The sequence below is a fragment of the Astyanax mexicanus genome, chromosome 24 (assembly GCF_023375975.1).
Source record: "Astyanax mexicanus isolate ESR-SI-001 chromosome 24, AstMex3_surface, whole genome shotgun sequence".
Lineage (NCBI taxonomy): Eukaryota > Metazoa > Chordata > Actinopteri > Characiformes > Acestrorhamphidae > Astyanax > Astyanax mexicanus.
In genome coordinates, this window is record NC_064431.1 from 11,199,478 (window position 1) to 11,217,087 (window position 17,610).

The window sequence follows — 17,610 nt, forward strand, 5'->3', positions numbered from 1 at the left end:
CGTTTTAAGGGTTGTTCTGCTTTTGTTCTTCATGTTCAAAAAGATCTGTTGAAACATACTACATTTTATTACAACGTATTATTGCACATATTATAATATTACAATATTAGAAAGTTTTTATTAGCCTCTAATAATGTGAGATAAGTGTCACTATTGGGAAAATGTGCATGATTTTGTCAGGGTATACTGTTTTCAGGAAATGTACAAATATATATATATATATATCTTGTTACAATATAAGTAAGTTATACAATATATAACGTTACACAAAAATATACACCATCTAGCTTGCCATTTTTATACGTAAACAGTTCTTTTAAATCATGTATTGCACTTTGGAACAACTATATTCATTACATACTACTTAAAACAAAAAGACACTGAGATTTGAATCTAATGAAGCTTTGCACTGCACTGCACAGCCTCTGCTAGCTTGCTATCTAGGTTATCTCTCTAGCTAGTTAGCTAGTTATTTAGCAAACTAGCGTTCACAGTGGTTAGCTAGCTAGTTAACTAACATTCACATTCGTAGCTTAAAGTTAAAACGATGGTCTTATTTGGTTTTGTCGTCATTTACATTAGGTAAGATCACATGTTCTGAACTCTGTGCTACTTATTTACTAGTCCACCATCAGATAACGTTTTCAAAAGTCGTTCACCAGCCCTTACCCAGCCACTGCGCCCTACTAATAAGAGCCCTGCTCATTCAGCGCAGCTCCCCGCAGCCTTCAGCTGCTCCGCCTCACCCAGACAGAGGCTGCGCTCTAACTAAGGCATACCTGCTGAACAGTGTTGGGAGTAACGCCGTTACTTTTTTTCAGTAACGAGTAATCTAACTAATTACTCTGACTGTAACTATAACGCCGTTACCATTTTCTGACACCCCGTTACTGCACGTTACTTTAGCCGCTCTATGAACTTTTTTTTGTTTTAACTTCGCTTTGCCCTGGTTAATCCCTCCTCTTTCCACCGGAGTCAAGCTATCCGCGCTTCGGAAATTCCTAGTCGAGTCATCCGCGCTTTAAATTTAGATGCGCGTATACGCGCGATTTTACGGTAAACAGACGCGCAGGCGGAGAGCACGCTAAAAAACACAGAGAAGGGGAGACCGAGGGGAGACATACATTAAGCCCAGAAACGAGAAGAAAACGGAAGAAAAAATAACTCACCTCACTGTATTTTGTGCAGTACATTATCTATTTGATATAATACCATAACAATCCCATCAGTGTTAAAGAGAGAGAGTTTTATATTAATATTATTTTTTCAATCCATGCTTCAAATTAAATTTCTCATTGTTTTCCCATAATGCCAAAACAGGTCCACTACCATTTGAAAGAGTCCATCCTAGGGTATCACCTCTGCAAGTATGGGCAAATTCCACTGTATTGTTTATTTTATATTAATTAAACAAAATTTTATGCACGAATAAAATACATTACTCATGATTTTCCCATAATGCCAAAATAGGTCCACTGCCATTTGAAAGAGTCTGTCCTAGGCTATGACTCTTGCAAGTTTGGGCAAATTTTACTGTATTGTTTATTTTATATTATTTGTTTTATTTTTTATTCATGCTTAAAATTAAATTTCTTTTGATTTTCCCATAATGCCAAAATAGGTCCACTACCATTTGAAAGAGTCTGTCCTAGACTATGACTCCTGCTAGTTTGGGGGAAAAAATTTTATGCTCAAAAATGTTTATTTTTTCATGATTTTCCCATAATGCCAAAACAGGTCCACTACCATTTGAAAAAGTCTGTCCTAGGCTATGACCACAGGATTCAAGGGGAAATACTGGCTACCACACAAGACCACAAGGAAAAGGAGAACTTTGACACTTGGACTTCGTTGTACTTTGTTTTATTTGTTTTGGCATTATGGGAATATCATGAGAATTTTCATTTAAAGCATGTGTTTAAAAAAATTAATTCAAAATAAACAATACAGTAAAATCTACCCAAACTTGCAGTGGTCATAGCCGAGGACAGACTCTTTCAAATGGTAGTGGACCTGTTTTGTCATTATGGGAAAATTATGAGAAATTTAATTTTAAACATGAACAAATAAATTAATATAAAATAAACAAAACAGTAAAATTTGCCCAAACTTGCAGGAGTCATAAAAAAAAATAATACAATTTATATAAAATAAACAATACAGTGAAATTTGCAGAGGTGATAGCCTATGTTGTACTCTTTCAAATGGTCATGGACCTGTTTTGGCATTATGGGAAAATCATGAGAAATTTATTTTTAAGCATGAATAAAAAAATGTAAATTTTTTTTATAAAAAAAACAATACAGTGAAATTTGCCCAAACTTGCAGGAGTCATAGCCTAGGATGGACTCTTTCAAATTGTAGTGGACCTGTTTTGGCATTATGGGATATTAAAAAAATATATATATTTTTTCAGCATAAAAAAAGAAAATTATTATAAAATAAACAATACAGTGTAATTTGCCCAAACTTGCAGGAGTCATAGCCTAGGACAGACTCTTTCAAATGGTAGTGGACCTATTTTGGCATTATGGGAAAATCATGAGAAATTTAATTTTAAACATGAATAAAAAATAAAGAAAATGAATATAAAATAAACAATACAGTGAAATTTGCCCAAAATTGCAGAGGTGATAGCCTATGTTGTACTCTTTCAAATGGTAGTGGACGTATTTTGGCTTTATGGGAAAATCATAAGAAATTTAATTTTAAGCATGAATAAAAAATAAAACAAATAATATAAAATAAACAATACAGTGATATTTGCCCAAACTTGCAGGAGTCATAGCCTAGGACAGACTCTTTCAAATGGCAGTGGACCTATTTTGGCATTATGGGAAAATCATGAGGAATTTATTTTATACATGCATAAAATTTTGTTTAATTAATATAAAATAAATAATACAGTGAAATTTACCCATACTTGCAGAGGTGATACCCTAGGATGGACTCTTTCAAATGGTAGTGGACCTGTTTTGGCATTATGGGAAAACAATGAGAAATTTAATTTGAAGCATGGATTGAAAAAATAATATTAATATAAAACTCTCTCTCTCTCTCTCTTAAACACTGATGGGATTGTTATGGTATTATATCAAATAGATAATGTACTGCACAAAATCTACAGTGAGGTGAGTTATTTTAATCCATTTTCTTCTCGTTTTTGGGCTTAATGTATGTCTGAATTAATATTACCGACTGAAACGTGTCTGTCTCCCCTTCTCTGTGTTTTTAGCGTGCTCTCCGCCTGCGCGTCTGTTTATGTAAAATCGCGCGTATACGCGCATCTAAATTTAAAGCGCGGATGACTCGACTAGGAATTTCCGAAGCGCGGATAGCTTGACTCCGGTATTTTGGCATTTTGGTAAAATCATGAGAAATTTAATTTTAAACATGAATAAAAAATATATATAATAATAATAATATAAAATAAACAATACAGTGAAATTTGCCCAAACTTGCAGAGGTGATAGCCTATGTTGTAGTCTTTCAAATGGTAGTGGAGCAGTTTTGGCATTATGGGAAAATCATGAGAAATTTAATTTTAAACATGCATACAATTTTTTTTAATTAATATAAAATAAACCATACAGTGAAAATTGCCCACACTTGCAGAAGTGATAGTCTAGGATGGACTCTTTTACAAGGTACTGGATCTGTTTTGGCATTTTCTCGTTTCTGGGCTTAATGTATGTCTGAATTGATATAACTGACTGAAGCGTGTCGGTCTCCCCTTCTCTGTGTTTTTTTAGCGTGCTCTCCGCCAGCGCGTCTGTTTACCGTAAAATCGCGCGTATACGCGCATCTAAATTTAAAGCGCGGATGACTTGACTGGGAATTTCTGAAGCGCGGATAGCTTGACTCCGGTCTCTTTCCGGTGAACTCGAGCTTCTGGCCGCTGTGCCTGTGGTTTGGCGTGGTGAAGTGAGGCACAATTGTGACGATTTGCGTGCTCTAATCAATTCAGTGATTGCCGTGGACAGGCCAATTTCCGATGTAAGGACGTCAAGCTCTTTTTAGCTGCTTCGGTTTTTGTGGTGCTGCTGCTTTCTCTTTTAGAGCTTAGATTCTCTGCCCGAACCCGACCTAACCCGAGGACCGACCCGAAATCGGGCTCCTATTTTTATTTTATATAATCACAATGTTGCTAAGTAACCAATTATTATTGTTCACTAAAGCCAACAAAATAGCGAAAACTGAAAGTGAAAAAAACATTTGTGTTAACTGAATCTAATAAAAACGGTAATTAAAAGGAAGAAACATAACTATCTGGAACTGTATTTTGTGTTTATAAAACTAACTAAAACTGAAATTACTGATAGAAAACCCTAATTTTCGTGTTTAATTTACCTATAAGCGCTGTTTTCACGCACAGCGGGCGGTGTTGTGCCGATTCTGTTTGCAAAGCGGAGTCAGATTCAGCAGGGAGTCGGATACGGCAGAGCAGCAGCAGCGCGCGGCACCTCGTGGTCAGTGGCGTTAGTCCTTGTGTAAAGCGCTCGCGCTAGCCGCAAAATACAACAGAAAACACTGAGAAACTGCAGAATTATGTATGGGATTAGAATATGAGCGCCAGGCAGATGAAAGTGAAACAGGAGATACAGTAGGTGAGAACATTTACCTGTGAGTAGCTCATACCAAAACAGGCAAATCTCTCTCTTTCTCTATCTCTCTCTTTCTCTCTCACGTTTCTTAGACTGATCTCTCTGATAAGATGTGTGAAAACTAAAAAAAACTAGCAAGTCCACTCTAAAAACTTACTGAACAGAAAAAAAAAAAATAAAATTAAACTATAATAAAAATGAAAAATGTAATCACATAGCTGGGCGCAGGTGAACGCCTCCGCGTTTGACTTGCAGCACTGTGTGTAGCTGTTCTTAATCATTTTAATTAAATAATAGTTACATGCTTCTGTGTTACAGTGTTAATTAACATATTTCTAATTATATTTCGCTCATTCAATCAGCCGGAAAACAGACAGTTTATGGGGCGGATCGGTCGGGCTCATAATGACAGTTCATGTTTCGGGTTGGGTCGGGCTCGGGCAAAACGTGCACGGCTCGGGCTCGGTCGGGTAGGATTTTTTGGTCCCGATCTAAGCTCTATTCTCTTTTGGTGAAGCTGTTATATTAATACCATTTTTACGGTCATTCGATTGTTGTTTTTGTCCATTCTTTTGTTTTGTTCATATATAAATATTTCCTTTGAGTGTGGCTTGGTTTGTTTAATTTCATCCCCAGACACGCTATTCCGTTTTTTTCCGTTTTAGTAATTTTCTTTGGTTGTGTGGAGAATTTCGTTTTTTTTTTTTAATTCGTTAGATTATATTTTTGTCAACATTTTGGGTATATTTTCGTTTGTTATTTTTCTAATAATAATAGTAAATACATAATTGATTTCCTTTTTTTGACGGGCAAATAATAAAAGTAATGCCATAGTTACTTTTACTGGTAACTAGTTACTTTTATAGTGGAGTAACTCCATTAGTAACTCAGTTACTATTTTGGAGAAGTAACGAGTAACTATAACTGATTACTATTTCAAAGTAACGTGCCCAACACTGCTGCTGAATGATGATAACTCCCCGTGATCACTGTCCCAAAGTTTTGCTTTCAATTCTGTAGAATTAAAAATCCAAAAAATAACACTATTTCTAAATATAAGCCTATTGTAAGATTAATTATATTACAAATTTAAAATGCATAAATTAGAGTAAACTGTTTAACAAAGCTTATGTAGAGTATGGTCATTACGGACATAATTTTCACTGCTCTTTATGTTCTATATACTTGGGGACAAGGAAAAAAGGCCAACACGATGTGAAGCATGCCAGTTTGTATTTGATGCAGATACAAATCTTAAAAATGTCTCATTTTTTTAATGATTCGTTTGTCATGCCAGATTAAAGACATTCTTGAAAACCCAATTTACATTTATCTAGAGAGACAGCAGATAAAGAAGGGGTTCTGAATGACATACAGTTTGGAGCAGAGTACAGAAAATTAAGACAAACTGGCCAACTATGTGAACATGATATTAGTTTACTGTGGAACCTTGATGAAATTCCAACTTTTAAAAGTACCAGATTTGGCCAGTTCAGTGTCAGGTTATTGAACTACAGCCTAAAGACAGGAAAAGGACATTTGTATGCCATGTATTTGGCTTGGAGAAAAGAAACCAAACATGCACTCTCTCCTTTGTAGATAAACTCTCTTATCTCTACAAAAGGATGAAAAGGATGGTATCGCATGAAGACATCCACAGAATAGAGAACAGCGGTCCAAGGTGTTTGCACTCATATGTAGCTCAGACTCTGTTGCCCGCCCATTAATTCAGAACACTGAACAATTCAATGGGCTGTATGGGTGTGATTTTTGCTGTCACACAGGTGGAGGACCCTATCCATTCAGAAGACCAGAACCTGTTCTCAGATCTGAGGCAAAACATTATGACCATGCTATGTCAGTCATGGGGTGAAAGGCCCATCTGTATTGATGAGGTTAAAAAACGTTTTAGATGATTGATGGCTTTTTTCCTGAGTACTAACATAGTGTTTGTCTTGGTGTGACTCCACAGAAGGTGAATATGTGACTGGATTCAATAAATCACAGCAAAAAGTATATGCAGAAAAACAGAAAAAAAACATAAATTTTGGAAAGCTTCAGAGTTGAGGTCATTTCTTCGTTTCTATTCATTGCCACTTGTATGTAATGTTAATTCAGCAGAAATGGTCATCCAGTTTGAGGTGCTGTATGGCACTGCAAATGTGTTGTTCAATGTACACCTGCTGACACACATTGCAGCCAGCGTACCAAAATGGGGTCCTTTGTGGGCAACTTCTAAAATTTTTTTTCATTCAATGGCACTCTTGTGAAGTACAATGGAACTAAACATGTGCCTGTCCAGATTGTAAAGAGATTCCTTAGGTGGAATAGTCTATCTAAAAGGGGAGTAAAGTGCATAAAGAATGCAACCAATGACATCAAAGATCTCTTCTCTCAGCTTCAGAACATCAATTGTTTCAATACCAAATCAGAATACCTCAGTGGAAATGTAAGGGTGTTTGGTACTGCTTCAAACTGAGTGTCTTTATAACACAACTTAGCCACTAAAGCCTTTAATGATGGTCCAGTAACAAAGTCCACGCATTAAAGTCATTTCCTTTTAGATGATGTATATTTCCACTCTGATGGTAACAACAGGTTGCAGAAGATAAATAATTCTATTGAAGAATTACAAGATGGAAAACTGTAAATTGTGCAGGTGAAAAAACGTGCTGTGTGGGGGTGGAGGAGCTTGTTAGGTCAGAAAGAAAACTCAGTTAAACACTTCATCTATGTTCGTGCATGAGGTATCTGAGTCAAATACATGCAGGGTTTATCAAAGGAAAATGTGTCATGATCAAGAGCAAAAAACATATGCCATTCCTCTACCAAATAATGTAGAGAGAGACTGAAAATGTTTTACAGATCCAAAATGAGATTTTTGTCACATTTAACATAAAATTATGGAATCACATGGAAAGATCTATTCAATAGAGAGTACTGAGTTGGTGCTTTGGGGATGAGGTGGGGTGGTGACCATCTAATACTCTGACCTTACTAATGCTTTTCATGCTGAATGCAATCAAAGCTTTCTACAGAGAGTAATGACAACATGCTAGAATAATTTTAATACCCTTGATTTCTGTAGAAACAAAAAATGAGCAGGTGTTCCAGTAGTTATAGTCTATATGAATTAATGCTTTTTTTCGTTTTATTTGTCACGTTGAAAAAGACAAACAATTTGAAGACAATAATTAATTGCTTGTCAAAAATGTGTACACATGTTTTCATATGTTCAATATTTATGAAAAATTAAATACATTAGAAAATTCACTTTAGATCTGTTTTCTTTCTGTTTATTTTTAAAGTTGGAAGTGTAAAACTACAATAATCAATACTATAAAATACTTACTTTATACTACAATACTTAATTTAAAGAAAATTTTATGTGAGAATGAATGTAAGAATGTTTTTAATAATACACCGATACATACATACATACATATTACATGACAATAATGTACATTTTATTGCCTGAATGTAATAGGAAAGTAACTCGTTTAATTTAATGTGACACTGGAATCATGTTTGCTTTTGAATGTGAGTGAAGTCCATTCAATTGTTTACGTTGGATTAAAGCATAATATAAAAAGCAAATCTTTCATTTTATTATATTTGAAGTAATAACGTAAAAATGGTTTCATATTTAAATATACATTAGTTAAGTATACTTAATATTTGACAAAAAGAAACACAGGAAATTTTGTTTTCCAAATTGTACCATAGCATAGTGTAAAAGGTATTTCTTTTTTTACAAAATATACTTTTTAAATAATATACTTAAAATAGAATTATATGTAAAAACACTTTGGTTAAATTTGCTTTAGTGTGTTTAGATTTAAATGTATTCTCTATCAACACATTAAAGTATAATTTAAGATGTATTACTTTAAAATACATTTTATAAAAATACAAAAAAGGTCTATTTTATGTGTACTTTTCTAAAGTATAGGAAATGGAAAATATAATTTTAGTATTCTTGACCTTTTTTAAATATACTGTCAGTGCTCTTAAAAGTACTTCGTATTCACAAAGAAGTGAGAGAGGAGCTCAGGCTAAGAATGTGTATGCCTTCATTACCTCAGGGTCAGACTATGCGCTACTGTCAGAATGTTCCTGCAGCTAGTTCAAAACGCTGCAGACAGGATCCTTACTAAAACTAGAACATTTGATCATATTAGTCCAGTCCTATAAGCATTGCACTGGCTTCCAGTCAAATTCCGCATAGACTATAAAGTTCTCCTGTTAATGTATAAAGCCCTACATGGGCTCGCTCCTGAGTATTTGCGAGACCTCATCACTGCGAGACCTCATCACTGCCATTACTTAGATCACAATGTGCTGGTTTCTTATAGTTCCCAGAATTTAGAAGAGCTCTGCAGGAGAAAGAGCTTTCTCTTATAAAGCACCCCAACTCTGGAATAATCTCCCCGAATATGTTCGGGACACAGTCTCAAGACAAAAAAATTACTTGTTTAGTTTAGCTTTTGGTAATTAATGTTTTTCTCATTAGATAAGGTTGCAGATCCAGGGGTTCATGGATATAGGGAATTGTGGTAAACTGAGATGCTGGTGCTGTGGAGTGGGTGGATGCCGGTGTTTCAGGGTGCCTCCGTGTCTATGCTACCTTCTGGCTCTCTCCCTTTAGTTAGGCTGTTTTATTCAGATCTGCCGAAGTCATTAGCCACACTGATAATGTTTTATATTTTCTGTTTTACACAAATCCATTCAAAACGAATTCCATCTCTCTGCTTTTCTCCGAGTCACTGACTGCCCACCTGTCTGACCCGATACCGAGGGATGCTGGACCCTCATGTCCCCTGTCCGGCCAGACTGATGGAAGTTTCTGAAGTCAGCCTTTTCCATCACCTACCACAGATCAGCTGCTCATCATCCATCTTACTCTTCACTACAGATTACATCCAAGCCCACATGAACTGTAACTGCTTCCATTAGTGGCGCTGTTATACTCCTGTTATACTATAAAACCTATGTGGATGAGGAAGAGGACATTTTAAAAAGCCGTTTGGCCAGTGGTAAGAAGGTCACCACTTATATGTGAGTCTAGGTCCTCCCAAGGTTTCTTCCTCCTCCAGCTCTGAGGGAGTTTTTCCTTATCTCTGCGCTCACTGGGGATTCTGTATTCTGTATTTTCTATGTTTAATGTTTTGCCTGATTCTTTCCCTTTGATCATGTAAATAAATTTGATTTGAAATTTGATATAGAACTTTGGGTAGCCTTAAATCGCACCTGTCAAGACACCATTTATCACAATTAAAAGGAAAAGAAGTGTTAGCATTTAAATTTCCTCAGCATCGCCTGGCCTCGGCTTCTGGGACTTTAGCCCCGATTATTTTTTTAAGCTGTATTATTAATGAGGAGACAGGCCACTGGCCGTGTGTGAAGGGAAAATCAGCTTGCTGGTTTTGCGGAGCGCAGCGGGCTAGTACGGAAGCCTCATAGTATATGATGTCTATGGGAAGCTAATAAACTACACATTATAGTGTTAAACATTATATATCAGGATACGCTGAAGACACCCAGCTCTACCTCTCAACCAAACCTAATGTTGCACTTTCACCTTCATCCCTCATTGACTGTCTCGCTGAAATAAAACGTTGGGACAGAAGTCATTTGGATTCATTTTGGATTCGACACACTTACAACCTGAAGAAGAAGAAGTAGAAAAAGAAGAAGAAGTTTGAAAAGTGAGCTTCTTATGATGTGCTTGAAATACCAGTTTGGTGATTGTGAACATTAACTTTTATTTTAATTTCTGTTTGGTTTCTTGTCAGAATGAATCCTGACTCCAGTGCAGTGAAAAGTTCAAGAGAAGCCAGAAAACTGGAAGAACTGTAAAGCGGAAGACATCAGATATGAATCCATGCGTCATTTATTTTATAAGGACTTCAGAGTTTGACTGGCAAAACAATTAGATTAAACTGTTGTTCTTCACACTGAGGAAAAAAATAGTTAATGATAATTGTTTGCTGTGTCTCTGCAGATTTTGTTGAACAATAAAAAATGTCATGCAGTACTTAAGCATAAAAAATGCTTATGTTTAACAGCGATTTAATACTGACTTCAAAATAAAGCAGTAAGTAACATTCTGTTGTGAAAACACATGTAAATAAAAACACAATACACATATATATTTTTTTGAAAGTCTGATCAATACAACTATACACAAAATTACAGTATACATGAAACATTTTTACAATTTACTATTCAGCTGCTGCCATTTTTTTAACAGTGATTTAATTTAACAAAATTTGTTTTTACAATAACTTACTGTTAACTACTGCCAGTTAGGTACTGTGATTTTATTTCACAGTAAGTTACTTGTCAATTACTGCCAGTTACTTACTGTAAATTTCACAGTACATTTTACAGTGTACATTTTCTTTGATTAAATTTGCAATAAAACAGAACTTTTGTTGATTGGTACTAAATCAACACTAAGTAAATCTCGTAACTTTCACATTCCTGTTGATAACTCCTCCATCTCTCCCTCCCCTCAGGTCAAGAGTTTGGGTGCCATTCTCAAAAGACTACTTTCCTTCGGATCCCATGTCAATAGTTGGTCAGCTACTTCCATCTCCGGAAAATTAATCGTCTTTGTCCTTCTCTTACTGCTCACACTACAACTAATCTGGTCCACAGTCTGGTTACCTTACGTTTAGACTATTGTAACTCTTTTTATTTTGGCCTGCCACAAAAAAAAAACTACATAAATGACAGTTGGTTCAAAATGCAGCTGCCCGTGTCATTACCCAGACTCCCTCAATCCATCATATAACACCTGTTTTACAACAGCTTCACTGGCTTCCTATCCCATATCGCATAAACTATAAAATATTCCCCCTCACAATCTTGCCCCTCCTTATCTTTCCTACCTTTTTCACATTGCTACACCTGCTTGTACCCTCAGATCCTCTTCTTCTATTTATCTTACTATTCTTCCTGCCCGCTCTGGAATTCACTCCCACCTACTCACCATAACATAGACTCATTGCCACATTTCAAATCCAAACTCAAAACTTCTGTTTAAAATCTGTTTAAAGTTGCTTATGATTTGTGATTATTAATCCTATTCTGTACTTTTTTTCCAATGTATATTCTATATTCTGTCTCTATATATGTATTGTATGTTCTGTCAGTTTTATGTTGAATCATGTAAGGTGACAAGAAAGGCGCACACAAGTAAAATCTATTATTGACCTTTCACACCTGACACTTGGGTTCAGACCAGACTGAAAAATTAGAATATCTAGACCAAAGGAAGTAGGTGTGAAAGCCCCATTAATAATATGTCTAGATGTCACGAGGCCTCTCATATCCAATGAAGTCTTCACACCATTTCCCAGGATTGCTTTTGTCTGACTATTTTCTGAACCAGTTATTCAAACCGGACTCGTCATTGACTGTAGTGCAACATAATTTTTTTAATGACCTAGCGTTTAACATTTTTTTTGAAAGACGCAGAGGAGTTGCACTCCGTTGCATGGTGGTTTACCTCGGAGATAGGAGACCTCTTTAAGGAATACTTTGTGGGTAAAATGAAATTGCAATCTACTTTAAAACATTACGGTAACTACAGCAACATTGAAACTGAAATATTAACTGTTTTTTTCTATAAGGATGCTGAAGTTCTGAACAGACAACTTGCTGGGAAGGTTCTGAAAATTGTGGTTGACAAAGCTGCCCCAACCAGTGCCACTCTCGTTATAGGGGGAACAGAAGTCCTGAGGGGACTGGATATACCAAGTTCTTGTGCCTTGCTGTGATGGGTCTTATATAAGCTCTTAATCTCAGCTACCCAAGACAACTGAGGCATACCTTTGAAGTTTTTCAAAAGTTACTCCTCAAACTGGATGGACTAGTACACTACAATACAGTACTAGTACTAGCTAGTACAAAATAATGTCAACAAAACAACAACTCGTAACATTCAAGGCCTTCTCTGCAAATTGCAGAGTTTTTTAATAAAATAATATAATTTATGCTTAAAATCCAGTTCAGTTTAATGGACCCTTTATGTGTATGTTGGAATATTTGAATATAAATATAATTTTTTTGTGTCGCTGCGAGTATTGTTGCTTCAAGAGATGGTTTTACTATGTAACCTTTCCGAAGCATTTGGAAATGAAAGATGAAGAGTTTCCTTCTGTAATGTTGTTTGTTAACAAATGTTGTCTGATCTACAAGAGCCGTTTGGTGGGTTCAGTGCCTTCTTTGAAAATTGAACAGAGCAGTTTTTTTTTTTAATTTTGGTATATTTGACATAGCAAATTTGCCATCGGTAAATCAGTGCTGTATGTATTAAATAAATCTTAAATGAAAAGTGGACACTGTGTTAATTTAATAATGACATACCACTGGCAAATATGGTTCCCCAAAAATGTTTATATAGTGCATATTTACTTTAGTGGTATGTTCTCTTATCTGCTGTGTCTACAGAATCTACAGAATAATTTGCACAGATCTTTTTTTTTGTTTGTTTGTTTTTTTGTGAGGCATATATTTTCAAGAATATTTTGATATCAAAATCTATTTTTTTTAACTGAAAGGCTTGTTTAATTGTTCATTTAACACTTGCTAATAAAAAAAATAAACAATTTCATTTCTTAACAGCTGTTATCAGCTGGTATATTTTGTTCTATGCAGATGTCTATTTATTTAAACCAATAAAAAGGTGATGTTTAAAAAAAAAATATTTGCCTGAATAAAAAGGTTGGTTTAAATGAATACATTTTTAACGTTTTTCATAAAATTATCGTGGGAACAACAAAATAAGTCTCTTAGCTTTTTCTCAACAACATTTTAGTTAGTATTGCAAAACGACAAAAAAACATTTACACATTACTCATATGTTTTGTGTTCTTGCGCCCTCTAGTGTCCGTAAGAGAACATAGCAGTATTTGCAAGTCATGTAACCTGAGGACATGATTTAGGTCTTAAAACTCATTTCTGATTGAAAGAGGTTTTCAGTAAAAAAAAAACGCTTGAAACTAAGCGTAAAACACTTTTCTCAGTGTGAAAAAAGATTTTACTACATTCAACATACATTCAACTACATTCAACCCAAACACTTAAGAAATGACGAAAACGAGATGTTAGTGAACAGTTATGATGTGTTTTAGGTCTTAAAAATTCATTTCTGACCGCAAGAGAAGTTTTCAGTACAAAACAACACTAAGCAGTTTTCGCTCTAAGGAGTGATAGAGGAGCTCAAAACTAAGCGTAAAACGCTTTTCTCAGCGTGAAAAAAGATTTTACTACATTCAGCAAACAAATGAACCCAAACACTTAAGAAAGAATGAAAACGAAATGTTCGTGTATTTTAGACAGTTATAATGTGTTTTAGGTCTTAAAAACTCATTTCTGACAGATAGAGAAGTTTTCAGTACGAAACAACACTTGAAGCAGTTTTCGCTTTAAGGAGGGATAGAGGAGCTCAAAACTAAGCGTAAAACGCTTTTCTTAACGTGAAAAAAGATTTTACTACATTCAACATACAAATGAACCCAAACACTTCAGTAACGACAAAAACGTGATGTTAGTGCATTTCACACAGCTATCATGTGTTTTAGGTCTTAAAAACTCATTTCTGACCGAAAGAGAAGTTTTCAGTGCAAAACAACACTTGAAGCAGTTTTCGCTATAAGGAGTGAAAGAGGAGCTCAAAACTAAGCGTAAAACGCTTTTCTCAGCGTGGAAAAAGATTTTACTACATTCAACATACAAATGAACCCAAACACTTAAGAAACGATAAAAACGAGATGTTAGTGCATTTTACACAGCTATCATGTGTTTTAGGTCTTAAAAACTCATTTCTGACCGAAAGAGAAGTTTTCAGTACAAAACAACACTTGAAGCAGTTTTCGCTATAAGGAGTGAAAGAGGAGCTCAAAACTAAGCGTAAAACGCTTTTCTCAGCGTGGAAAAAGATTTTACTACATTCAACATACAAATGAACCCAAACACTTAAGTAACGACAAAAACGTGATGTTAGTGCATTTCACACAGCTATCATGTGTTTTAGGTCTTAAAAACTCATTTCTGACCGAAAGAGAAGTTTTCAGTACAAAACAACACTTGAAGATGTTTTCGCTCTAAGGAGTGAAAGAGGAGCTCAAAACTAAGCGTAAAACGCTTTTCTCAGCGTGGAAAAAGATTTTACTACATTCAACATACAAATGAACCCAAACACTTAAGAAAGAATGAAAACGAAATGTTTGAGCATTTTACGCAGTTATAATGTGTTTTAGGTCTTAAAAACTCATTTCTGACCGAAAGAGAAGTTTTCAGTACAAAACAACACTTGAAGATGTTTTCGCTCTAAGGAGTGAAAGAGGAGCTCAAAACTAAGCGTAAAACGCTTTTCACAGCGTGGAAAAAGATTTTACTACATTCAACATACAAATGAACCCAAACACTTAAGTAACGACAAAAACGTGATGTTAGTGCATTTCACACAGCTATCATGTGTTTTAGGTCTTGAAAACTCATTTCTGACCGAAAGAGAAGTTTTCAGTACAAAACAACACTTGACGCACTTTTCACTCTAAGGAGTGAAGGAGGAGCTCAAAACTAAGCGTAAAACGCTTTTCTCAGCGTGAAAAAAGATTTTACTACATTCAACACACAAATGAACCCAAACACTTAAGAAAGAATGAAAACGAAAAGTTCGAGCATTTTACACAGTTATAATGTGTTTTAGGTCTTAAAAACTCATTTCTGACCGAAAGAGAAGTTTTCAGTACAAAACAACACTTGAAGATGTTTTCGCTCTAAGGAGTGAAAGAGGAGCTCAAAACTAAGCGTAAAACGCTTTTCTCAGCGTGGAAAAAGATTTTTCTACATTCAACATACAAATGAACCCAAACACTTAAGAAACGACAAAAACGAGATGTTAGTGCATTTTACACAGCTATCATGTGTTTTAGGTATTAAAAAGTCGTTTCTGACCGAAAGAGAAGTTTTCAGTGCAAAACAACACTTGAAGATGTTTTCGCTCTAAGGAGTGAAAGAGGAGCTCAAAACTAAGCGTAAAACGCTTTTCTCAGCGTGGAAAAAGATTTTACTACATTCAACATACAAATGAACCCAAACACTTAAGTAACGACAAAAACGTGATGTTAGTGCATTTCACACAGCTATCATGTGTTTTAGGTCTTAAAAACTCATTTCTGACCGAAAGAGAAGTTTTCAGTACAAAACAACACTTGACGCACTTTTCACTCTAAGGAGTGAAGGAGGAGCTCAAAACTAAGCGTAAAACGCTTTTCTCAGCGTGGAAAAAGATTTTACTACATTCAACACACAAATGAACCCAAACACTTAAGAAAGAATGAAAACGAAATGTTCGAGCATTTTACACAGTTATAATGTGTTTTAGGTCTTAAAAACTCATTTCTGACCGAAAGAGAAGTTTTCAGTGCAAAACAACACTTGAAGATGTTTTCGCTCTAAGGAGTGAAAGAGGAGCTCAAAACTAAGAAACTAAGCGTAAAACGCTTTTCTCAGCGTGGAAAAAGATTTTACTACATTCAACATACAAATGAACCCAAACACTTAAGAAACGACAAAAACGAGATGTTAGTGCATTTTACACAGCTATCATGTGTTTTAGGTCTTAAAAACTCATTTCTGACCGAAAGAGAAGTTTTCAGTACAAAACAACACTTGAAGATGTTTTAGCTATAAGGAGTAAAGAGGAGCTCAAAACTAAGCGTAAAACGCTTTTCTCAGCGTGGGAAAAGATTTTACTACATTCAACAAACAAATGAACCCAAACACTTAAGAAAGAATGAAAACGAAATGTTCGTGCATTTTACACAGTTATAATGTGTTTTAGGTCTTAAAAACTCATTTCTGACCGAAAGAGAAGTTTTCAGTGCAAAACAACACTTGAAGATGGTTTCGCTCTAAGGAGTGAAAGAGGAGCTCAAAACTAAGCGTAAAACGCTTTTCTAAGCGTCAAAAAAGATTTTACTACATTCAAAAAACAAATGAACCCAAACACTTAAGAAACGACAAAAACGAGATGTTAGTGCATTTTACACAGCTATCATGTGTTTTAGGTCTTAAAAACTCATTTCTGACCGAAAGAGAAGTCTTCAGTGCAAAACAACACGTGAAGATGTTTTCGCTCTAAGGAGTGAAAGAGGAGCTCAAAACTAAGCGTAAAACGCTTTTCTCAGAGTGGAAAAAGATTTTGCTACATTCAACAAACCAATGAACCCAAACACTTAAGAAAGAATGAAAACGAAATGTTCGTGCATTTTACACAGTTATAATTTGTTTTAGGTCTTAAAAACTCATTTCTGACCGAAAGAGAAGTTTTCAGTGCAAACCAACACTTGAAGATGTTTTCGCTCTAAGCAGTTGAAAGAGGAGCTCAAAACTAAGCGTAAAACGCTTTTCTAAGCGTGAAAAAAGATTTTACTACATTCAACATACAAATGAACCCAAACACTTAAGAAACGACAAAAACGAGATGTTAGTGCATTTTACACAGCTATCATGTGTTTTAGGTCTTAAAAACTCATTTCTGACCGAAAGAGAAGTTTTCAGTACAAAACAACACTTGAAGATGTTTTCGCTATAAGGAGTAAAGAGGAGCTCAAAACTAAGCGTAAAACGCTTTTCTCAGCGTGGGAAAAGATTTTACTACATTCAACAAACAAATGAACCCAAACACTTAAGAAAGAATGAAAACGAAATGTTCGTGCATTTTACACAGTTATAATGTGTTTTAGGTCTTAAAAACTCATTTCTGACCGAAAGAGAAGTTTTCAGTGCAAAACAACACTTGAAGATGTTTTCGCTCTAAGGAGTGAAAGAGGAGCTCAAAACTAAGCGTAAAACGCTTTTCTAAGCGTCAAAAAAGATTTTACTACATTCAAAAAACAAATGAACCCAAACACTTAAGAAACGACAAAAACGAGATGTTAGTGCATTTTACACAGCTATCATGTGTTTTAGGTCTTAAAAACTCATT